General features: G+C 42.3%; 1 protein-coding gene and 1 long non-coding RNA gene across 6 annotated transcripts in view; both read right to left on the reverse strand.

Annotated features, from left to right (window-relative positions):
* The window catches only part of ZMAT4 (zinc finger matrin-type 4), a 372149-nt gene that overhangs the window by 210869 nt on the left and 135959 nt on the right, over positions 1 to 25321 (reverse strand). The window lies entirely within an intron of this gene.
* Positions 1203 to 23310, reverse strand: LOC134761920 (uncharacterized). 2 transcript variants are annotated; one of them, XR_010141093.1, is made up of 5 exons: positions 23006 to 23310; positions 14120 to 14286; positions 3683 to 3782; positions 3145 to 3197; positions 1203 to 2342 (listed from the first exon to the last, which is right to left on the reverse strand). It is a non-coding gene; the product is annotated as an uncharacterized LOC134761920 (long non-coding RNA). The 2 variants fall into 2 exon arrangements; XR_010141094.1 differs by lacking the exon at positions 23006 to 23310 and having other exon boundaries at positions 14120 to 14385.

Here is a 25321-nt window from a genome sequence, read left to right on the forward strand (position 1 = left end):
GGTATGATGGCTCACGCCTGTAATCTCAATACTTTGAGAGGCTGAGGCGGGCAGATCACTTGAGGCCAGGAGTTTGAGACCAGCTTGGACAACACAGCAAAACTCTGTCTCTACTAAAAAAAAAAAAAACAAAACAAAAAAAAAAACAAGCTGGGTGTGGTGGCACCTGCCTGTGGTCCAGCTACTCAGGAGGCTAAGGTGGGATCTCAGGAGGTCGTGGTTGCAGTGAGCCATGATCGCACCACTGCACTCCAGCCTGGGTGACAGGGCAAGACCCTGTCTTGAAAAAAAAGTAGAATACAGAACATCACTGATAATGTAACCCCAATTCTGCCTTAAAAAGCATATATATATAATATAGAAATATAGTTTATATATGTGGTTTATATATATAAATATATATCACTTGTATATAAATATATGTGTAAAAATATATATATATATTTGCAGATATATAAAAGTAAAGAAATCTGAAAGGATCAATCTATATCCCACTGTTAACAGTGATGTGTCTTAGGAGAGGGATTTTAATTTTCAACTAAAATAAATAAACAATATTTAAAAACTGGGGGCCAATGTTGAAGGACTGAGATGCTGCAGCAGAAATGTAAGAACCGATTTTATAGGGACCTCAAATTCAAAGGTGCCTCCCTCCAATTTTCATTTCCTCCCTCTAATCTACTTTGTACATTCTTGAAGAATCTATTTCAGTGGGTGTTATCTCCTTTAGCAAAAATTCATGTGAACAGCACCAACCTTTGATAAATGTGCACGCATGCACACACACACACACACACAAACACACACACAAACACACACACAAACAGCCATCTCAAAGTTAGAAGACAATTTCACAAACTGGGGAAAAAACACAAAGAATAAAATGTAAAAGTCAATAATTATGGAGAAATAACAATGGAAAATTTGGAAAAGGTTGTGAAAGCTTAAAAAAGACATTGGCCTGGCACAGTGGCTAATGCCTGTAATCCTAGCACTTTGGGAGGCTGAGGCAAGTGGATCACCTGAGGTCAGGAGTTAAAGACCAGCCTGGCCAACACGGTGAAACCCCATCTCTACTAAAAAAAACAATACAAAAATTATTCAGGCATGGTAGCAGGCACCTATAATCCCAGCTACAATATTAAAAAAAAATCATTGTACATCATTTTAAAATCAGAAAATAAAATAAATACATTTATTTATTTTCTGTGTTGGCCAAAGGCTGACCTCTCTGAAAGGAGCCTTTGAATAATTGAGGTCTTTCCCTACTCAGCAAGAATTTAGGGCTTTAAAACATTTATTTGATTGCATCGTTTCAGTGAACACCTGAGAGCAGTGACCTGGGATGACAGCTGAACAGGGAGCTTCCTTCCTGATTATTCCCTAATGGACTCAAGAAATTGGGAGGAGCCCCAGACAGCGGATTGGAGGTTCTCCTGCCTGAGTTGTCCACCAAACACTTCCCCAGCGCCAGGATGTCAGCTTCGCAAGGGACGTTCTGCACTGACAGAGGTCTGGCTAAAACCCAGTGGCTGTTCTCTCATTCAGTCCTTCATTTATTCATCCTACACTCACTGAGTGCCTACAACGCACAAGGACTTGAAGCGTGAGTGACGCAGGAGGACCACAGCGGACTAATAGAATCCCATTGGTTCTGGCTACTCACAGAGAGTTGGAAGCCCTGGGTACACAGGACACACACATACACCGCAAAACAGAATAAGAATAGCGGCATGGGCAGGGAGCGGGCGATTCTGGCTGTGAAGCCACAGATCATGGTGGTCATGGGAACTGGGGCACGGGGAAGGAGCGGCCGATTCTGGAGACACAGATCATGGTGGTAATGGGGACAGGGGCACAGAGAAGGAGCTGCCGATTCTGGCTGTGGAGCCACAGATCACGGTGGCCTTCGTGGTACAGGTGCTGTTTGAGCAGATCCGTGAGTGAGGAATGGGCTTCTCCAGAAAAAGGAAGAGGAGAGCATATGTCCATTTCTGGAATGGTGAACAGCTTTGAAAGAATATGGCTAGGATGAATGCTCCCAGGAGCAAGGAGTATCAGGTTTGGCATGATTATGGTTCACCTCGGTGAATGCCCAGCACTGAGCCCAGAAAGATAGAGACTAGAATGAGATAATACAGGCCTGTGAATGGCCTCCTTATGAGAAGTCCCCTCCGTGGGACCTTGGATTCTCCAACCCTACCTGCTAAGATGTTTCTTCCTTGTGGGAAGCAGAAGAGACTGCTTCACAGATCATGACTACTGTCTTGGATTCTTAATCCAGATGAATCCAGGGAGTCCGTGTCCCTCGCCAGCAGAAGTCAAAGGCCAGTCTGCTCCTGCTGGGGGTGAAGATGGGGTAGGGAGATGGAGCCGAGGCCAGGTGGCAAGACACATCTGCAGGTGTCCAGCTGGCTTAGTCATCACGCTGGCTTCCTTTTATATTTCTAGAAAATATTAGGAACACCCTGCTCTTCAGCATCTCAAATAAGGGAAGAGAAATGTGATAAGATTTACCCAAGGGCTCACCATTTCTGTCCTAAGCAAAAGAATACATCAAGTTGAAGCCTTCCTCCCACTTCCAGCACCCTCCTCACTGCAGCTTCCTGGAGCTGCTCAGCCGTAACCCACAGAGTTCCTCCCCATTGAATGATTAAGCAACACCCACCCCAGGTGTTAGGTTCTTTTGGGAAGTTTGAGACTTGCATCTTCACAAAGGGGCATAAAATGATAGACCCCCACCTTCGGCTAGGAATGAAGAAAGAGTAAAATGTTTTAGCTGGTCTTTTCTCTTGCTATCCTGCAATTTTCAACTAATGTCAAACAAAAATAATAAGTAAGGCAGGCAAGCTCTAGTTCGGCAGCCCTTAGAAGGGACAATAGGTTCTTTGAGAAGTTTAGGCTTTAGGAGAAAATGCACCAGCAAAGATGTATAGAGAGGATGGGCCCAAGTTCAGATCCTTACATAAGAAAGGCAATTCTGTTAGCACAATTTCTAGGCTGAATAGAAGAAAACAGACTCGGAACAAGGGTCAGGATGCAGAGGCATGAAGCCAAAGGGGAGTTGATAAAAGTGTGATCTCATTCTGAAACCGTAGGAAGGGACAGAGATGAAGCCAGCAGTGGCAGGCAGGGCGGACTCACAGCATCCGGATGTGGTGAGTGAGCAGGTCAAATATAATTCAATCGTTTCTAGCCTGGGTGAAGGGAAGAAGGGAAGAAGTTGGTGTTATTAATCAAATTCTAAAAGGAAATTTAATAGGAGAAGCAGGTTTGGAGAGAAAGGAAAGATAAGTCCTCTGAGGTGTGATTACTCTAGACTGAAAGCACCCCAAAGTCTACAGTTGTGTGACCCTAGGGTTCTATTTCGAAGGTATTTAAAAGCAAACTACAAGGAAGTAATTCAAGTAAAAGAGGCAGGTTCAGAACATCCTCCCCACACTCAGAGAACTGCATTTTCCAGAACAGAGACAGCTTTATTGTTGTTTCAGGTGTAGTTCTCTGAGCAAAACAAAAGACTTAGCCTTATCAATCCTTTACATCTCAGTATAAATGAGTTTGCAAGGTCCTTTCCCAAGCCAAGGATCTGGAAATAGGGTGAAGATCCTGTTAGAAATTCAAGCACAATGGCTCTGAGAGAGAATAAGTGCAGAAAGAGGACTGCAGATGGCACATTCCTTACCTTAGGACAATGTTCAGAGCCAGATCTGCCAGGCAATATTCCCCCATTTCCAGCCAGAGGATGGGTTCTCCTATGCCTATCTCTAAGATCATCAAAATCACTGCGAAGGTAAGAAAACAGGGACATTTGGTGTTTTATATTGCTCATCACTCAATTCCTCTCTTGATGAAACAAAAATGGTCCACTCAATATATATGTTATTGAACATACAGTAATAAAATGCACATGATTTTTATTTCATCCTCTAGCACTAATTTGTTAGTACTCAGCTAAGTGTCCCTTAGCTTCCCTGACACAACACACTCCTAGTTTTCTTCCTACCTGCCTGTTTCTTCCAGGTCTCCTTGGTGGTCTCACCATCTTCACAGCCAGTAGGTTTCCCAGCTCACTTTTCTTCTCTCCTCAAGCTTTCTCTGTAGACGTTCTCAACTTCAGAGCTCACACACAAATTTAACTCTCCCACCCAAATCTCTCTCTGAGCTCTGCAGAGGAACTGCCACTCCTGGTTAACATCTCTTTCTTTCTTCCCTCCTTCCTTCCTTCCCTCCCTCCCTCCCTTTCTTCCTTCCTTCCTTTCTTTCTTCCCTTTCCTTCCCTTCCCTTTCCTTTCTTTCCTTTCTTTCTCTATCTCACTATCTTGCCCAGGCTGGAGTGCAATGGCGCAATCTCGGCTCACTGCAACCTCTGCCTCCTGGGTTCACGCAATTCTTCTGCCTCAGCCTCCCTAGTAGTTAGGACTATAAACGCATATCACCACACCCAGTTAATTTTCGTATTTTTAGTAGAGGCGGGTTTCACCATGCTGGCCAGGCTGGTCTCGAACTCCTGACCTCTGCCCAGCTCGGCCTCCCAAAGTGCTGGGATTACAGGCATGAGCCACCACGCCCAGCCCAGTTTTACTACTAATAGTGCCCTTTCACTTTCAGAAGTGTCATGTTTGGATGATAAATGATATTGTCACTCCTTCCCCAAAAACCGCACATGGTCTGGCTCCTACCATATTGGTCATGCTAGCCTTTTCTATCACGACATCCTGCTTTGTTCTGCACTAGCCTCACTTGTCTTCTTTCTGTTTCTCCCCAAACTTTCATAATGCTGTCCCTCTTCCTGGAATGCTCTTCCTTTACCTCCTTACCCAGTAAAAGCCTGTGAACCCTTCAGACGCCACTCAGAATCACTGCTGCAGAAACCTTCCCTCATTCCGAGGCTGGTGATCTCTCCCCACGTGCTCTCCCAGGGACCATGCCCTTTCATCCATAGCACTTATGAGAGCTGCCACTTTCAATGGAGGGCAGGGACCCTTCCCGGTTGTGCTCACTACTTATGCTATGCCAGAATATGCACGAAACTTGGATTAATGGTTTGTAAAAATGGATAATGATTTCATGATAAAATAAAAGAATTACTTGAAATTATCAACAATCCACTGATCCCTTTTGTTTATAAATCATGGTATTGGTTTCCAAGGAGCTTTTAAATCACATGCTACTAAAATTGGAAAGGAACAATTGATCATTTATTGCAGAGGAGGAAATAATGCAGGGAAGTTACATGACTCACCCATGATCTCCCAGCCTTTCTGGAAGTCCAAGTGAAATGCACACAGGAATATAGATTTTCTGTTTTATTTCTAGGTGGCAAGACTCCATTGAAAAGCCATATAAACCCTTCCAGGCTCAGATATTCTTTGGTTATGATTCAGTTTTACTTTTCCCTCGATAGCACTCTATTTCTTTCCTTTCTCTCTCCCTTCTTTCTCTTTCCCTTTTTTTTTTTTTTTTTTTTGCATCATTAACCATGATAGCAGAAAACTCATGCCCAGGAGTATGTCATAAAGCACACACAAAAAAAACACATAAAAATGCTAAGTATGTATGGTAAGAGAGGTGGGAGGAGGGACACACTGAAGATCCCTAATTCTTGGTGTTCAAGACATTGCAGGTCACAATTCCATCTTGAATTTTTTCATCCCCCATTACAGTAAGGGATATAACAGATAATGAGAGACCAAACAAACTAATTTGTTAATTCTAGGATGTGACATCATGACCATTCATTTCTGGGGTTGCTAATGACAACCAGTGACCTTCTAGGATTACATACAGATGAAATGTGAAGAGGAAATTTAATAAGAAAAGGTCAATCATCACTAAATGTACCAATGAAACAAGATTTTTTTTCTTTTACAATAAAATATCAAAAATTTTAAACGACTAACATTGCATCTTATGATACATACTCAGTGCTTATAGACAAAGCTATAATGACTATTTAAAATTATATGGAGGATAATATTTGCTGAGCTCTGGAGTATTTAAAGTTATAAACACTCTTTTAAAGGTCAGCTGTAAAACCAAGATAATAACTTTGAAGGAAAATGCCTTTTTCCATCAGGAATTCACAATAAAAATAATCTTTTCCACACGATTTTTCTTTTAACTATGCTTGGCACAAAGACAAAACTAATAGACGAATTATACATGATTACAAAACTATTTTGCTATACGGAGTCACAGATTAAAAGGAATGGTTCCTGTTGCAGGCAGGTAATGGCCTTGTACCATGTTCAGTCACATATGCTGCCGTAGAGCATTTCAATGGGGCTTTGAGAATGACATGCTCAAATAGCTGCATTTTTAATATCTATTAAAGTCACTGTGCCATGACTGAATAACACTACCCATAAGCAGAAGGGAGGGGAATACAACCAGCTGCTCCATGCGCACAGTTCAGGGCTGTGTGTGCTGTCATCTAGAGCTGTTCAAAATATCTTAACTCTCTTCTGGCTAGACTTAAATATTGGGGCTGGATCACAGCCAAGTAATGACAAGATGTGTTCCTCCAAGCAAAGCCCCAATGTGCAAATGCCAACACCATATTTTTTTACTCTTTGTATTCGTTTAGCTTCTTTAAAACAAGAATGGTATTGAATGCAGTAATATTTTATCTGTGTTTTTCTAATTCATTGACAATTACTCAGGGCTTTTATTTTTTTTAAGAAATGCATCTCTAAGCAGCATTTGATCTTGGAATACAGACCCACTAGCTCATTCTAATCAGTCTTTTGTTGTTGATTTCTCTTACTCCCTATCAGATATGGTTTGGCTGTGTCCCCATCTAAATCTCAACTTGAACTGTGGCTCCCATAATTCCCACACGTTGTGGGAGGGACCCAGTGGGAGATAATAATTATGGAGGCGGTTTCCCCAGTGCTGTTCCTGTGGTAGTGCGTAAGTCTCATGAGATCTGATGGTTTTATAAGGGGTAACCCCTTTCACTTGATTCTCACTGTCTCTTGTCTGCCACCATGTAAGACGTGCCCTTCATCTTCCACCATGATTGTGAGGCCTCCCCAGCCATATAGAACTGTGAGTCCATTAAACCTCTTCCCTTTATAAATTACCCAGTCTCGGGTATGTCTTTATTAGCAGCATGAGAACAGACTAATACACTATCAAATATCCAGTCAGAAAGAGGTTCAGCATCATCTGATACATTGGAAAGGAGAAAGAGGTAATAGTTAATGAGCACCTGTCTCTCACCACATCCTGTACTCCCTGCTTTAAGCTTAGATTATCATATTTATTCTTTAAAATTTTTAGATGAAGAAACAGAACCTAATAAAAATTAAGGAAATTGACTGAGGTCATTCAGCTAGCAGGAACTGGAGGCCCGATTTGACCCCAGGGGAGTTTTCAAAGCCTATGCCCTCTCTTTTACATGATGCTGAATTAGTGGCATCACATTATCTGACCCCTCAGATTTTCAACAAGTCTGCACGCCACCAACTCTCAGCAGGCACCTGGAAAAAAAGAACAAAGTTAGGATGACCCTGTGAACACTGCTCCACCCACTGCAGGCTTTGAGGGGAAGAATTCCTTGAGCTACTCTCACAAAACATGTGCTACAGGAACCTGGGACTACTAAGGTCACTTATACATGAAATGGTTGAGGCAGGAGTGAGTGAAAGTTATGTTCTTAAAAATAAAGAAATGCAATGCATCACAGGCGGTCACAGGGAGGTGACAAGATAAAAAAGGTGTTAGATTTAGGTGACCTCACTTTTGATCTTATCTCTACTTCCACTGCCCTCTGCCCCTTCCTTAGATCATTTGCAAAATGCACACAGTAATGCTTACATGATAGAATTTTCTGAAAATTATGTAAGATAACATATGCAGAGTTCCCAATGTAGCCTGTGACACAGGGCAGGTGCACAGTAGGGGTTTGCCAGACCTAAGTCCAAAAAGACAATTTACTACAAATTAGTAGAACTCAGTACATCACTCCTATTTTTAAATGTATTTTCTGCAAGGTTTTCTGGTGTTGATCAGGAGACATTCATCACTGCCTCAGCATGACCTGCACCAAATCCAGGTCACATGAAGTTATAAATGTATCTTGTATTTTAATTTCACAACCCTTGGCTGATTCTAAGGCAAAAAGAAAAAATATATATATATTCTTAAAAGAACACATGAACCTAAACAAAGCCAAACAGTCACAAGCCAGAATGTAGTGAAGGAAACAGACTTCTTCGTTCTGCAAGAATAATATTTTAGGCATGCGGAATGCCCAGAGGTTACTAAAGAGAAACAGAATGGTCACAGGGGGTCACCTAATGGGAAGACAGCAAGTGTGATTTATGAGAGCCATATGAGAGTGAAGACTCACGGTGCTATGTAGGACAAAGGAAAGCAAAGAGGCGAGATCTTCCCAGACCCCTCCCTGTACCCCAGCAAGAGATGAAGATAAATGGACCCAGACATAGAAGGAAAGGAATTTTATTAAAAGAGAATGATACAAATTTTCAGGAAAGAGTTGAGATTCATGAGAAAAATAAACTTATGTTTTGTGGGACTCTAGCATGTTAACCAAAGAAATCCATCTATCAGGGGAAAAATGGGGTCAGGAAAGATATACTGGAGAATCAGACACCTGAAAAAAAGAAACAGAGCAGAAAGGAAAGAGAATACTGAAGAACCCAGCTGCCACACCCAGGTGGGCCATCAAACCATGTCTGGAGATTCCTGTGCACCCCAGTGGGGCCCCCCCAAAAACAAACACCAGCATTGGAAATTAACTTTGCAGAACGGAAGTTAGAGAGTGATTGTGATATAAAATAATCACTCTCTTTTGCAGTCTGTTGCCACCAGAATTCTTTTATTCAAACTACCCTAAACAAAAATAGATTTGGGCTCATTTTCAAGGGCCAATTTAGTGTGTCAAAGGAAAGACACTGCTAAAGGATGTGGCTTATAATCTTCCATGACAAAGAGTCATGCAATATGTATGATCAATCCTTTCACCCCCGAGGCACAGCCATAATGTCTTCCAGATAAGAACTTCCTGAGGAACACACTCTTATGGCTGAAATATGGATTGAATCTGGGAAGGACATTGACCTCTGCTAGCTGCAAATCAACTTTATTAAGCCACTCTTGCATTGCTATAAATAAATACCTGACACTGGGTAATTTACAAGAAAACAGATTTAATTGGCTCACAGTTCTGCAGGCTTTACAGGAAGCATGGTGCCGGCGTCTGTTTCTGGTGAGGCCTCGGGAAGCTTCCAATCATGGCAGAAGGGGAAGTAGGTGTCTCACATGGCAGGAGTGGGAGCAAGAGATGTGGGGAGTAGGTGCCACACACTTAACAATCAGATCTCATAAGAACTCACTCACTTTCATGAGGACAGCACCAAGGGGATGGTGCAGTCCTCATGATAAACCATTAATTAGATAAACCATTCTAAACCACCCACAAGAAATGCATCCCCATGATCCAATCGCCTCCCACCAGGTCCCACTTCCAGCACTGGGAATTACATTTCAACCTGAGATCTGGGTGGGGCAAATATCCAGACTATAACATCAACCCCTGCACTAATGGGCCTGATGTGAAATAAGGTCAAGCTTAGGACAGCGATGACCAAGAGAGACAACCAGTAAGAGGGCGGTTACAGAAGAGGAGGATGACTTCAATAGGTGTATAATGAAAACCAGATGCAATTCTGTTGCTCTGTAAGACTTTCTATACAAATGACAGGTTTTAGTTAAAATAATTTTTAAAATCATAATTGTTTCAAAGAAAAACAATAGGGCAGTATTATGAAAATATGAACATCAACCCCCCCGTGCAAAATGCTGAGGATGCAAAAATGCATAAGGGAAGACCCCTGCCCTCCCAAAGTCTAACGCTGTGATCTCTGGGTCTTCCCATCTCTGCCTTTTAAATTTAAGGAAGAACGGGTGGACCCTCCAGGAGTTACTGGGACTGAGATCCCAAGACCACACCTGAGTTCTACCAGCTGTTTGAGTAACCCCAGTCCTCTTACTGGAAGCACATATCAAATCACTGCTGACTTCTGCATTCCCCCAGGAAGCCATCCAGACAACCTTCTGCTACCCTACTTTGTGACACCAGGGTGCCCTCTCACTTGGCACCTATCTGGAACCCAGCCCACTCTCCTGGCTTTGGGCATCAGCACAACTGCAGGGTGCCTCTAGCCTGTGTCCCTGTGTCCTTCTGCCACTGGGCTTGCCCTGATTTCTCCTCCTTCCCCCTACTCCTCTTGTCATCAGAGAAGGAGAAAGCCTTGGCTTAAAGGAAGTTCTGAGAACAAGAGTTTGCCCAGTTGCTTCTACCAAGCTGCCCACTACCCCCTTGGCTGGAAGCAAACTGCATCTTCATGCAACTTCACTCCTGCTCCACCTGAAGAACCTAGAATAACCTGGAGAAAGGGTTTTTCCTCACATCCTCCCTGCTTCTCAGGTCCTCCCACTATCTGCAGTCATGGCCCTAAAGATCAGCATCCCTGTGACCACGGGACAGGACAGCAACATTCCAATTCTCAGCCTGGAAGTCATTTGGAAACTTCCTTTGGTTTCACACTAATTATCCCATTCATCCATTTTTACCTATTCAGGTATCCTCCAAATCTATCAATGTCTCATTTTTCACTTCTGCCATCAGCCTCATCCAAGGCCACACTGATTCAGTGGACCCTTGCAAGGCTGATACTCGACAGCTCCCCTCAGCTCTTCTTCCCTGAGTCCACTCTGCATCTCCCATCACTACCTGCTTCTGTCTCCAGACACCAGCCATACTCATGCTGGCTGTCTTCTCCTTTTTTTTAATTTTACTTTAAGTTCTGGGATACATATGCAGAACGTGCAGCTTTGTTACATAGGTATAAATGTGCCATAGTGGTTTGGTGCACCTATCAACCCGTCATCTAGGTTTTAAGCCCTGTATGCATTAGGTATTTGTCCTAATGCTCTCCCTCCCCTTGACCCCCACCCCCCAACAGGCCCCGGTGTGTGACATTCCCCTCCCTGTGTCCATGTGTTCTCATTGTTCAACTCCCAATTATGAGTGAGAATATGCAGTGTTTGTTTTTCTGTTCCTGTGTTAGTTTGCTGAGAATGATGGTTTCCAGCTTCATCCATGTCCCTGCAAAGAACATGAACCCATTCTTTTTTATGACTTCCTTCTTACTCCTTCCAAAGACCATGTTCTCTCAGACCTTAGGGCCTTTGCACATCCTACTTACTCTACCTGGAATTATCACACCGCACCCTTCCCCACCATCACTGCAAAACATATACCTCTGTGCTTAGTTAATCACTAATCAACTTCCAGACACAGCTCAAGCATCACGTATTCAGGAAAGCCCTTCCCTGATTCCAAAGACCTTGTGGAGCTCTTTATTCTAAGCTTTCCATTACATTTCTTTATTTAAATATTTGTACGATTTTTAAAAATTAACATCCATTCCCCCCCACCACTATCTTTGTAAGTTCTGTAAACAGAAACTGCATCTGTTTCATTCACTTTTAAATTCCCAGCAATCAGCACACTGCCTGACTCTTGGTAGGCAAGCAATTAATATTTTCTGAATGAAAAAATAAATGATTGAAGATCACAGGATAATACAGACCTCAGGTTCTAGAGCCAAACAGTATTGAGTTTGAATCTTGGCTGTATCACCTACAAGTTGTGTAACTTTGGATAAGATTCTTGACTTAAGCTCCCTCCACAAGTTTTTCACAAGAGGTGACAAAGATTCTTACTCATATTTATAAAGTTCAAATGAAATTTCTATCAAGTATTTAGCATAGGGCCTGACACATTAAATAGGTTTAGGCCGGGCACAGTGGCTCACGCCTGTAATCCCAGTGTTTTGGGAGACCGAGGTGGGCAGATCACAAGGTCAAGAGATAGAGATCATCCTGGCCAACATGGTGAAACTCCGTCTCTCTAAAAATACAAAAATTAGCTGGGCATGGTGGCGCACACCTGTAGTCTCAGCTACTCGAGAGGCTGAGGAAGGAGAATTGCTTGAACCTGGGAGGCAGAGGTTGCAGTGAGCCGAGATCACGCCACTGCACTCCAGCCTGGCAATAGAGCAAGACTCCATCTCAAAAAAAAAAAAAAAGAAAAAAGGTTTAACAAATGGCATGCAAACAAACAAGAGAGTATATGCAATGATATGTTAACAACAAAACAGTGGAGTCAGAGTACAGGAGGGGGCTACCAGGCTTTCCATTGATCAAAGACCCATGGCACTATCTCCACCAGGGAAAACAATTATTTCCACAGCTGTCTTTTCAATGAATCCTTCTTTCCTCTCCTCTGTATCAGATTCTAGGCAGAAGTTATAACTATGATATATATCTCAGTATAAATGAGTTTCAGAAGCAGAATCCCAAGCTAGAGAATTGGTCTCAGGCTGAGAAAATCATGTGTAGCTGAAGCAATATGCCATATGTTTCCATCAACGACGAGTTCTACTATTTTTTTCATTTAAATTATTATTTGTGTATTTGTGCCTGTATAACAAAAAATTTTTATTCCACCTGGGGGTATAGTTTGGTGAGGTGATTTGTATTGACAAGAAAGAACGTATTAAATCTGGGCTGTCCTAGAAAACTCAGGAATTTGGGTTACCATAGTTTGGCTTGGAGGACAGATCACATAAAACGACCAGGTGGGCTGACTGTTGCCTGTAATCCTAGCACTTTGAGAGGCCAAGACGGGAAGAATTGTTTGAAGCCAGAGGTTCGAGACGAGCCTGGGCAACATAGTGAGACCTTGTCTCAACTAAAAAATTTTTAAAAATTTAAAAATTAGCTGGGTGCGGTGATGCATGCCTGTGGTCTGCCTATTTTGGAGACTCAGGTGGGAGGATCACTTGAGATCATGAGCTATGATTACGCTATTGCACTCCATCCAGCCTGAGCAACAGACAGTGACCCTATCTGGAAAGAAGGAAGAGAAAGAAAAGAAGGAAAGAGAGAGAAAAGAAAAGAAGAAAGAAACAGAAATACGCTGTCCTCATTGTTTCCACATCATATGTTCACAAATTTCAAACTTTTCTGTGAAAAGAAACAAAGACAAATAGCAACAATGCAAATGGAAACTCAGGGGTTTGAAATGATGTTTCTCTCTTAGGTGAAACTTTTAACCTAACAGCCACAAACCGAAAGTCTGATAAGGAAGAGAAGAAAGGCACCTTTAGAGTTTCAATGGGCAGCAAACATCTTCCGTAAAGGGTCACAGTAAATATCTTAGGCCTTCTGGGATATACCATCCCTGTTGCAACTACTCAATTTTCCCCTTGTGGCATGAAAACAGCTGTAGATAACACCTAAAGGGATGAGTGTGGCTGTGTTCCAATAAGACTTTCTGTTTATGAATATTAATATTTGAATTTCCTGTGATTTTTTTTGAGACAGGGTCCCACTCTGTCACCCAGGCTGGAGTGCAATGGCACCATCTTGGCTCACTGCAATCTCCACCTCCTGGGTTCAAGTGATCCTCCCACTTCAGCCTCCCGGGAAGCTGGGACTACAGGCATGCACCACCATGCCCGGCTAATTTTTGTATTTTTTGTAGAGACAGGGTTTCTCCATGTTGTCCACGCTGGTCTCAAACACCTGGACTCAAGCAATCTGCCTGCCTTGGCCTCCCAAAGTGCTGGGATTACAGGTGCGAACCACTGCACCCCACCTGAATTCCATGTAATTTTTATGTGTCATGATATACCCTTCTTCTTTTGATTTTTTTCAAACATTAAAAATTTTTAAAATTTTTCCTAGCTTACAGACCACACAAAAACAGGCAGTGGCTGAATTTGGCCAGTGGTTATTTTCTGACTCCTGACTTGAGCCAGTGAGGCACATTAGTAAATACTTAATCACATCTATTGATTTTCTAATTGCCCTTCAGGTCTTCTAGGTGGGAACAGCAGGCCTGTCCTAACTGGACTATAGAAGTTGCAAATTACCCTGAAGAGACCCAAATGAAGGGAACCCATACACATTGATCCTCTCCTTGGGACCTTAAACATTATTGCTTCACTCTCCTCCCACCAGGGGTACTTTGAGTGGGGAAAGATAAAAAGCATCTGGATGCTTAAAGTTACTCTCATACCTCTGGCATACAGAGCAGACTCTCAAACATCAAGTTCTGTGTATTTGTCTTAAAAAACACAAAGAAAAGTCCAAAGTCTGTGTTCCATTCTGCCACCAGGCTTGTGGAGAAAGGTGCTCCAGGAAACAGTAGGTGCTGGCAGCCCCGGGCAGTGTAGACGAATACAGCTTCCATGGAGAAACAGAGCAATACTTATCAAAATTATAAATGCACATGTTTTCACCCAGCAATTTCATGTCTAGGAAACGTTCTTTTATATATATATACTTGTACACCTGAAAAAGAGATACACACATTTATTCATCATGGCATTCTTTGTAATAGCAAGTGATAGGAAAAACTCAAATATCTGTAAGTAGGGGACTACATAAATTATGGGGTATCTTTACAATGAAATACTCAGCATCTGTTCGGGTTTATAAGTGTGTGTGTGTGTGTGTGTGTGTGTGTGTACTGGATTCTTATTATTTGTGGTAGTTCTGTTCTATAAAGTTGCTATGAACACTGAATTAGCAAATACGGAACCATTGCTCTTAAAGAAAATACAAGATTAGCTTCCTGTGAGCCTCTGTTTATAACATTTTCAACTGATCAGTATGTAACCTCATTTTATGTACGTTTCTGTTAAAAGACACATTATTTGATATACATTGGTGATTTGTTAACACTGAGCTCATGGCCAGCATTAGCAGTGAAGCACTGTCACTCAGCCTGAAGCACTGTCACTCAGCACTGTCACTCAGCCTGAAGGAAGCTTATTTAATGCATGTCTTTTCTCCCTGAGGCACCTTACAGCCTTCTTGTGTTTTGGAACGCAGTGCAGCACTTCAGCATTGTGTTTGGAGGCCATTTTAAACAGTGAAATCGACAACAAAAAGCACAAAAAGGTAACAAGCATGGCTCTAAACAGACCGTGAGAAGGACACTTGTTCATAGTATGGAAGCCGAAGCAGGAAGGCAGAGTCTTACTTGGTTTGACGTCAGCTGGAAACATGCACTTTGGGTGACTCAAACTTTTCACTACTCTGCCCATGGCCGTGAATGACTACAAATGTGCGCCAGTACTGATGGGAGGGTTACAAGTAAAGTTCAATGAGTAGGCGAATCTGCTCATATGGAATCCACAAATAATGAGCATCCACTGTACACACATACACACACACATGCATACAAACACTCTTTACCTCATGTCAAATGACCTCCAAGATGTGTAAAAATACAAAAAATTAGCCGAGCATGATGGCACGTGCCTGTAGTCCCAACTACTGGGAGGCTGAGGCAGGAGAATCACTTGAACCTGGAGGGCGGAGGTTGCAGTAAGCCGAAATTGCACCACTGCACTCCAGGCTGGGCAAAAGAGCAAGAGTCCATCTCAAAAAAAAAAAAAGAAAGAAAAAAGAAAAGGTAAAATGGTATACATACTGTACCATACTTTATGTAAAATATAGGAAAATAATATATTTATTTATGTATCCATCAAATATCCTTGGAAGGGCAATGAATTACCTCTTGCGATGGTTAATACTGGGTGTCAACTTGAGCGGATTGAAGGATGCAAAGTATTGTTCCTGGGTGTGTCTGTGAGGTGTTGCCAAAGGAGGTTAACATTTGAGTCAGTGGACTGGGAGAGGCAGACCCACCCTCAGTCTGGGTGGGCACCATCTAATCAAAGCTGCCAGTGTGGCCAGAATAAAAGCAGACAGAAGAAAATGAGAAGACTAGACTGGCTGAGTCTCCCAGCCTAGTCTTTCTCCCATGCTGGATCCTTCCTGCCCTAGAACATCAGACTCCAAGTTCTTCAGCTTTGGGACTCCTGGACCTTCAACCACAGACTGAAGGCTGCACTGTCGGCTTCTCTACTTTTGAGGTCTCAGGACTCAGACTGGCTTCTTTGTTCCTCAGCTTGCAGGCGGTCTATTGTTGGATCTCACCTTGTGGTCTTGTGAGTCAATATTCCTTAATAAGCTCCTGTTTATATATACATCTATCCTATTAGTTCTGTCCCTCTAGAGAACCCTAATATTCCTCTGAACAACTGAAGGACAGAAATGGGAGGAAGACTTCATTGTACTCCCTTTCTCTTCTTGTCATAAAGCCAGTCCCTCCACAGTCACCACTCCACATCAGTTGTAAGCTGGTAGACTCAGTGAAATGACAATCTGTAATGTTTTTTCATTAGTCACCATGACTCTTTTCAAATGTATGTTATCATCATCCCTTTAAAAAAATAAACAGAGCAACAATTCTTGTGTTGACATATTAAAGAACTATGGCATGGTCATCACCAGATTTTAGTTATTAAGGGCCCTCAATCATTCCTTCCCTGAATATAGATTTTCTGTAAATGACAATGTCTAATTTAAAATTCTGTCTGTGGTCTTTTCCATTTGTGTGAACAGCACACTAAAAAATTACTTATTATGAAAAAATACTAAATAGAAAGAAGAAGAAAAGCTGAATACCTGGTGGTCTCCAGAAGGGAGCAAAGAAAAATGGATCTTGGGAATAAATAGGATTTTGCTTGACAGTTGGATGGTGACAGTGCTCCCTAGCATAAGCGTGCAGCAAAGCAGAGACACAGACTTGCTAATGCCACAGAGAGAACTGTCTCTACTGGTTAAAGATAGAACAATGGAAAGGACGCTAGACATTCAAAGAAAATGAAACAGAGAATCACTAATGCTTTCTAATCACCTACTGGGGAAAAGAAACATGCATAACGCTATTGCAATCATAATTGTATTACATCAGCCCTTTGGAATGGTATCTGAGAAAAGCCAGTCTAGGCCAGGTGCAGTGAATCACACCTGTAATCCTAGCCCTTTGGAGGCCGAGGTGGGCAGATCATGAGGTCAGGAGTTCAAGACCAGCCTGACAAACATCGTGAAACCCCGTCTCTACTAAAATTACAAAAATTAGCCGGGCATGGAGGTGCGTGCCTGTAATCCCAGCTATTCAGGAGGCTGAGGCAGGAGAATCACTTGAACCCGGGAAGTGGAGGTTGCAGTGAGCCGAGGCTGGGCCACTGCATTCCAGCCTGGGCAACAGAGAGAGACTCCATCTCAAAAAAGAAAAAAAAAAAGGAGAAAAGGCAGTCTAGAATCTAGAATCTATGGTTGCTAAATTCCTATAGACCCAATCCCCAATGCGATCGTATGTAAAGGTCATAAGATAGTATTACCTTTGAGAGATGACTAGGTCATGGGAGTGGAGCCCTCATGAATGGGATTAGTACCCTTGTAAAAAGAGATACAAAGAGGTGATCTCTCTTGCTATCCCATATGCCACCTGAACTGCCATAAGATGTTCATCTGCAAAGCAGGATGAGAACCCTCACCAGAAATTGAATCAGCTAACAACTTGATCTCGGACTCCCCAGAACTGTGAGAATTACCTTTCTGATGTTTAAGCGACCTAGGCTGTGGGATTTTGTTATAGCAGCACAGGCCAACTAAGACAAGGGTCGATTGTCTCAGTTGTGCCCCACCCACATGACAATGTTGAACTTTAGCTGAAGTCCTGGAAAAATATAAGCTCCTGCTTCTAGAAAACAGGAATAGTTTCTTTTACATCTCCCATCCTTTTCTGTTCCAGGAAAGGGCTTGCTGCAAAGACCAACCTTTCCCCAAAAGACTTAGATAAGATGTGTGGATGATCATCGTATTTACTATTGACAAGGCCAGACACAAACTCTCCCAATTCCCATTCTTCAGCTCATAAATAATTAACTGAACTATCCATCCCCACTAACAAATCTGGACAAAATGCCCACTAACGCAGCCTGACCAAACTTTGGTCAGTCTTCTCTGCTTTCCCACGGTCCCTGAACTTCGTCCCACTCTTATGCTTGTGCGAGCACTGAGAGCTTATGCAAGAATGCAGACAAGACACCACTACTGCCAACAGCCTTTCCGTATAATCGACTGACTACATATGCAGAGAAAAATTCCTGTTTAGTTGCTCACTCACAGCACCTACTCACTTGACTCTCCAACACCCAGCTCCTTCTAGCCGTGCTCTACTTCTCCAAGTGGTTGGGACATTCCCCCTATTGCAATAGACTTCCATATATGATCAGTCCTTACCTAAGTCCTGATTTTTTTCTTTTATTTTACCCTTTGGAAACATCTGTAGGTTGGCATACACTTGCTTCTGCAAATCTTTCACCTGCCCTCAGGCACCCAGCCCCTCCTACTGGCCAACCCAGTCTCCATCCCTCCCCAAACATACCCCAGGCTCCAGCTTTGCTTCGCAGCACCCTCACCAGAACCAGATTGGGGGTAGGAGAGCTAAGCAGCATCTTGGGTCACCTAACTAAAAGCAGTACAAAATCTGCACTGAAAGAAGTTAGAAAAAACAAAATGCCTGTTAAGCCAAGTTTCCACTGACTAACTCTGAATGGTTCTTGCTTCTGGCAAAGCTGACTTGGTTCATGGTCGAGGGAACATTCTGACCACAAAGATCTCTCTCTCTCTCTCTCTTTGTCATGGTCTCTCTCTCTCTCTCTCTGTCGCAGTCTGTCTCTCTTTCTCTCGCTCTCTCTCTCGTGCTTTTGCACCATGCACCTGCAAGTTGCACAGAGCTACTGCAGATTTCATCACCAACCTGGGGCTTGGCCAACGTGGAATTGACAGTTACAGTCAGCTACAATCCTGAACCCGATAATGCATGTGGTTTCCTAAAAATGAAGGATTTGTGTTACCTACATTATAAACCTTTAATTGTCCTCCCAAGAAATTGCTAGTTCGGAAATTAACAAAAGGAGGCTGAAGAAGAGAAAAGAAGGAAGAAAGAAAGGTGAGGGTGGGCCGGGGCAGTGTGGGGGATAATTTGCTATAAAAAAAGGCAACAAAGGGAAATTTTAAGCATATGTCACATAGTACTTCATAATTACATCCAAGAACATAATCTCTGCCTTGGCCAAATGTGTGTAACTGCAGCTATCCACAAGAGATCCAATTCCAAACAAGTTTTAATGTCATAACTCGGTTATGGACTTGATTCCTTATTTTGAATATAAAACAACTATATGTGTTGCTAATTTTTCAAAGGGGCTTTCTAAATAGATATTGAATGAAAGTCAGTTTGAAGGGCCCTTGCAAGTCTCTGCCTAAGCAGGTCTCCCACAGGCCTTCCTCATTGTTGCCTCTAAGGCTTTGCACAGCAGGCAGCTCCACCAAGAACAGGCGCCCCGTCATGGTACAAATCTTCCAGAGCCTTCTAAAGCTTCTGCCTGAGGGAAGCCATTGTTAAGCACTCCAGCTTCCACCAAAAAATCACTTCTCTGATCATCAACTTCATTAGAGGCAGGGCCACACAAATTAATTGGCCCTTGATTGTTTTTAAATTGCTTTCTGTATGACTTTTCTCTCCAACTACCTGAGGAACTCCATATTTCATTCTTTTTCTGTGTCCTTTACAGCATGTAGCTCTGTACTCTGTACATAGTAGAAGCTCAGTAGAAATCGGCTGATTGATTAATTAATTATGAAGGGGCCCATAGATCAGGAGATAATCCACAAGAAAGAAGAAAAAATTCCATGACAGAACACTTGACACACACTTTACAATTTATCATGCACCTTCACAAACATGATTTTACCTTGAGTCCTTTAGCAACTCAGAGACAGTAAGGACAGCAATTATATTGCTTGATTATAACCATGGTAATTGAGTTTTAGAAAGTCTAAAGCAAAGTTGTGAAACTCATGCGTAGCAGAACTGGGAATAGAATCTCCACTTCTAACTCTCAATGCTGGGTACTATTTAAGCTGGAAGCCAAAACACACAGCACTTGTTGGTAAGCGCATCTGTCTTTGAGAACTGACCACGAAGTCAGCAGCAGACCACTTGAGAAGACAAGAGGACATTTGACAAAGTAAATGTCAACATTACGCACAATGTCCCACCATCCCAACCTCGACTCCTGCCTCTGCCATAGTACTAAGTGAATAATGTCCCCCTCCAAATTCACATCAACCTAGGACATGCAATGTTATTTGGAAATGGGATCTTGCACATGTAAGTAGTTAAGAAGATGTCATGTTGGATTATACTGGGCCATAAATCCAATTATTGGCGTCCTTATAAGAAGGAGAGAGAACACACAGAGATACACACAGAGAAGAAGGCCAGGTGTGGTGGTTCATGCCTGTAATCCCAACACTTTGAGAAGCTGAGGTGGGAGGATCACTCAAAACCAGGAGTTCAAGACCAACCTGGTAAACAGCAAGATCCCATCTCTACAAAAATATTTTTTAAAATTAGCCAGGTGTGGTGGTGCAGGCCTGCAATCCCACCTACTTGGGAGGCTAAGGCTGGAGGATCCCTTGAGCCTGGGAGTTCGAGGCTGCAATGAGCTATAATCGTGCCACTGCATTCCAACCTGGGCAACAGAGCAAGACCCCATCTCTAAAAATAAAAAAACAAAAATGAAAAGATAGAAGAGGCAGAGGTTTGTGTAGTACAGTTGCAAATCCAGCAAACACCAGCATCTATGAGATAGGCAAGGAAGAGATTCTCAGTCAGACTTCCAGAGGAAGGCCTTGCCCATGCCTCAGTTTCACACTTATAGCCACCAGAACCGCCAGAGAATAAATACTCTTTGTTGAAGCCACCCAGTTTATGGCAATTTGTTACAGCAGCATTAGGTAGTCAACAGTGCTAGAACTTCATACTCAAGAAATGCCTCTGAGTTTGTTTCCCTGAAGACATTACCAATGCTGACTGCACACTCAAAAGGGCCTTTTCCCACTCTTTTTTATTTAGCTTACCCAAATCTATCCTTTAAGAAGTGGTTCAGTGTCACTTTCCCCAGGAAACCTTATCTAGCCCCATCCTATCCGGAGAGGCCAGGGACCCTTCACCATGCCCAGGCATATGCCTATGGTAGCACTTATCACGCTGCATTGAGATACAGGGTCTACACATCTGACTTCCCCACTAGATCCTGATCTGTGTTGGGGAAGGTGTCCACGTCCCCCCAGCGCTTTGCAGATGCTCATTATCATCTTACGATGGGACGTTGTGGAGCCAGGTTAGAGTATCAGAGTAAATCTCCTTTTGTTTTCTACTTTTCTAGCCATGTCTCTGTCAAGTACCAGCTGGGTAATCACAGTCAATTACTTAATCTTTCTGTTTGCTTCTCTGCTAAGTGGGGACAGTGACAACTTCTGCCTTCTCCAGGGCTTGTGAAGATGAAAGATCACTCATATATATAAAGCATTTAGAACATGTGTGGAAAGTGCCTCATAAAAGCCAGCCACTATTTTTACCCTGCCCAGAACAACAATGCTCCCTGGCTCCAGACCCCGTAACAGTTACAAGGCCGAAAAATAAGACACCACTTCAAGATATGTGCGAAAAGACTAGGAATAGCATTTAGGGAAGCAGGATTTTAATCTCAGGTCTGACCACTTTGGTCAAGTCATGGTACTTCTTTATTTTCACCTTTGTAACAAGAACGGTTTAGATTAAATTGATTCCTCCCCATCTAGACTCTAGGATGTTTAGGGACTTGTGAAAGTGACACTCAGCTTCTCAAGCTATGCAGAATATTTCCGATTTAAAGGAAAGCATGTATATTAAGAGTAATAACCCTGATAACACTAACCAAATGCCAAGCTTCTCTGTGTTTAGAGGGAATTATCTTAACTCCACATAAAAATACTGTTTACTTAATACTGACTTGCAATTTTGGTCAGCAGTTACTTACATTTTGCAAAAATCAAAGTATCACAAAAAAAAAAAAACCCAGGTAAAACTAAATCACCTTTTTTACTTAAAAGTGCTGTTTCCCATACAGATCATTTTTTTCCCAAAGCATCTGACCCATGGGTGTGAAGATAATAAAAGGGTGAAAAACTGAGAGTCTCAATGGACTGCGTGAACACTGAAGACCTTTCTGTCTCTAACGCTGGAGGGATTACTGAAAATTTCTCTAAGGCAATTGACTATAACAATTTATTTCTCATTTAATTTTACTCTGTGGCCCAAAGGGAAAAATGTCTTCCAGGGGGAAAAAAAATGTAAGATCCAAGTAAGGATTCTAAAGAGAAAAGCATGTGAAGAGAAAATTTAAACAGCTGACAACGTCAAAACAGAAGATAGAAATGAATTTGGGTGTTTAAAACAACAACAGCAAAAGCAAAATGGCCTGAAGTAGAAATGGCAACAATAGACGTTAGAAGTAATAATAGGCCCTTCGCTGCATTTGTAAGTAAATTTCGAGTTCCTATGAATGGGGTGGGAGCAGGGTTCATACATGGTCAAGGTGTGGAAAATCAGGAACACGTCTTCTCTGTTTACAGAAGCCATGCACTGGTGGTATTCAGGGCAGATGTGAATGCTCTTCTCAATCAGTTAGCACTGGGATGCAAACCTGTCACAGCCCCTGGGAGCAGAGAAGCTGAGTAGGAACTGAGGCAAGTAGAATAAAGTGTTATATCCTTCTGAGAATACAGGGTGCTAGTGCAGAGAGTATCAGTAATAATAATACATGCAGAAAGTGCTTTGAAAAAAAATGCTAAACAAATATGACTTATGTCAGTTAGGCCTTATGATAAATCTATACATTCGATATTATTATTATTATTATTTTTAGAGACAGTGTCTCGCTCTGTTGCCCAGACTGTAGTGCAGTGGCACAATCATAGCTCACTGCAGCCTCTGATTCCTAAACTCAAGGAATCCTCCAGCCTCAGCCTCCTGAGGAGCGGGGGCTATTGGTATGTACAACCACGCCTGGTTAGTTTAAAAAAAAAAAATTGTAGACACAGGGTCTCACTATGTTGTCCAAGCTGGTTTTGAACTCCTGGACTCAAGTGTTCCTCTTGCCAGCCTCCCAAAGTTCCGGGTTTACAGGTGTGAGCCACTGCACCCACTCACCCAGAACAGCAGTGGTCCCTGGCCCCGGACCCAGCAATGGCTTCAATGCCCAAAAATAAGACACCATTTCTTATTCTCCAGACAACGTCTTTGTATATTCAGTCTCTCAATTCTTAGGCATGAGCCTGTACAAAAGAAAGTTGATTCATATAATTACCAACATACACTCTTAAAGCCCCTGAGAAGTACTGGGGGTGACTTCCATGCTGTGTCCAATAGATCAAAATGCATAGTGGAAAGCCTATATTCACCTATAAATGTACACACAGTGTAACAAAAGCATCAAATATCACTCTCAAAAAGTAAGATGATTTTATTGCTTTTTCTGTTTACTGGTTTGCTTTTATATTATGCTCAATAAATTATAGAAAAATGATTTGATAAATAAATCATTGGTAGATCAAGGTTTTTCAAAACCCAGGAAACAGCAGAGAAAAAAGTTTTCCACGGGGCCTTTGATAAAGAATGCAAACAGATGCTTCTTGCTCTGAAATCCAAACATCTTTCCCACTGTAAACTGTCCTTGCGGTTATTGGCAGCACCAGAGCTTGAGTAAAGGGGATTGTGCACCTGACCAGAGTGGCAAGGACCATCTTGAGTCTGTACAAATACAACACTAGCTTGAGTGCAGTCATCTCTGTTTGCTGCTTTAAGCCTTCCCTAGGAGCTCAGATGTAAGTGCGACATTCGTTATTACAATCTGAGCAGAGAGAAAATAACCTGTGTCCAAATAGCTAATTTTCAAGTGGCCATGAACCCCATTGTCTCTGACCATTAGCATAAGACACTAAATGGCTATTAAATGAAAGGATTCAGATCTGATTGCTGGATAATTTCAAGAAGTAAAAAAAGAATCCTGTTCTTTCTGCTAATAGGTACTCTCCCAATGGGAAGCACAATTCCAGTAGCCATAGAGTTCAGAGGTTACGTAAAAGCTGGTGTAGGCCAACTCTCCCATGGCTTAATAAGTTCTTCTGAGAGGAATGTGCCTAGGAAATTGGTATCCTCCTCCCTCACTTCTACAGCCTCCATCTGGTAAAATCCATTCATGCCCCCAAGCTCCAGCTCACATGCCAACTCTTCAGAACACCTTCCCTGACCAGAGCCCCTTGGCATGATCCGCTTGCCTTTTGTCGCCATGGTTCTTTGTGCAGGATGTTAATAAACACTTATGCTGTGATATTATAGCTACTCTTTATACAATGTCAATCTCCCATACTACATTATGAATTTCTTTAAGGCAACACTGGATCTTATTTATCTGTTTTGTCAATGCCTGCATGTGATGCTTGGCAAGTCACAGTACACCTCCTATCTACCACTTCACTTAATGTTCACCATAGTCCAGTGAGGAAAGTAAAATATGACGATTATGGCCTGCCTGACTGAGAAAACCAGGGCTTCAAGAGATCAATTATTTGCCCAGGGTCCTACAGCTAAGGGCTAAAAAAAACTAGACTCAGTCCCAGCTCTTAGCAGCTTGCAAAGTTTTCATGACATTTTTTGCTTCCAATAAGCTCTAAAGGCTGCTTCACCAAGGCAGTAAAGACAGATCTGCAGTGTTCCAGATTAGTCCATGTATGAACAGCTCATTTTGTGACACCAAGAGGCATGCTTAGAATTTGTTCAAAATACCAGCCCTGATGCTCACAACCTCTGCTCATAGGCAGTTCTCTTGCTCCCTCTTTTTATCCCCTGTGAAAAAATACACAAGTGAAGGTTTTGTAAAGTTTCTTCAATGATCATATATTAATTTTTAATGAGAAAAGAAAACCATCATCTACATGGCAGCAGAAAGAAAACAAGATCACAAGCACACGGATGGTGTGGGGTATAAATTCTATGCCTGCAGCCTCCTCTTAACTCAAAGAGCGAGGAATTTCTGTGTTTAATCCACAGTGTTTATCAGGAGGAGCCTCTGCAGTGGGTGGATATGAATATTCTACTCATTAGGAAAAGCAACCCCTGCTGGGAGGAAGGAATGTTTATGTCATCAGCCTTTGCCTTGGCCTGGCTGAAATAAGCCCTTTGCTCTGACTTGACACCCTCAAAGCAACTTTGTATTTGTCATTTGTCTTCCCAAGCAAATGTTCCTTCAGAGAGAAGGATCAAGAAGTCTGGGTATTTTTATTTGCAAAATATGTACACTCTTCATTATAAATTAACAAACAAGGTATTCTGTTTTATACACCAGAGGAAAAATAAACTATGTAAAAAGTGAAGTATCTAATATTTCTGACAGATTTGCCCCTGAGATCCTGTCTTCTTAATACTTCATCATGTTGTGGTCCTGCCTCCCCTCACCCAGCCTTGCTC

This window comes from Pongo abelii, chromosome 7, assembly GCF_028885655.2.
Source record: "Pongo abelii isolate AG06213 chromosome 7, NHGRI_mPonAbe1-v2.0_pri, whole genome shotgun sequence".
Taxonomy (NCBI): domain Eukaryota; kingdom Metazoa; phylum Chordata; class Mammalia; order Primates; family Hominidae; genus Pongo; species Pongo abelii.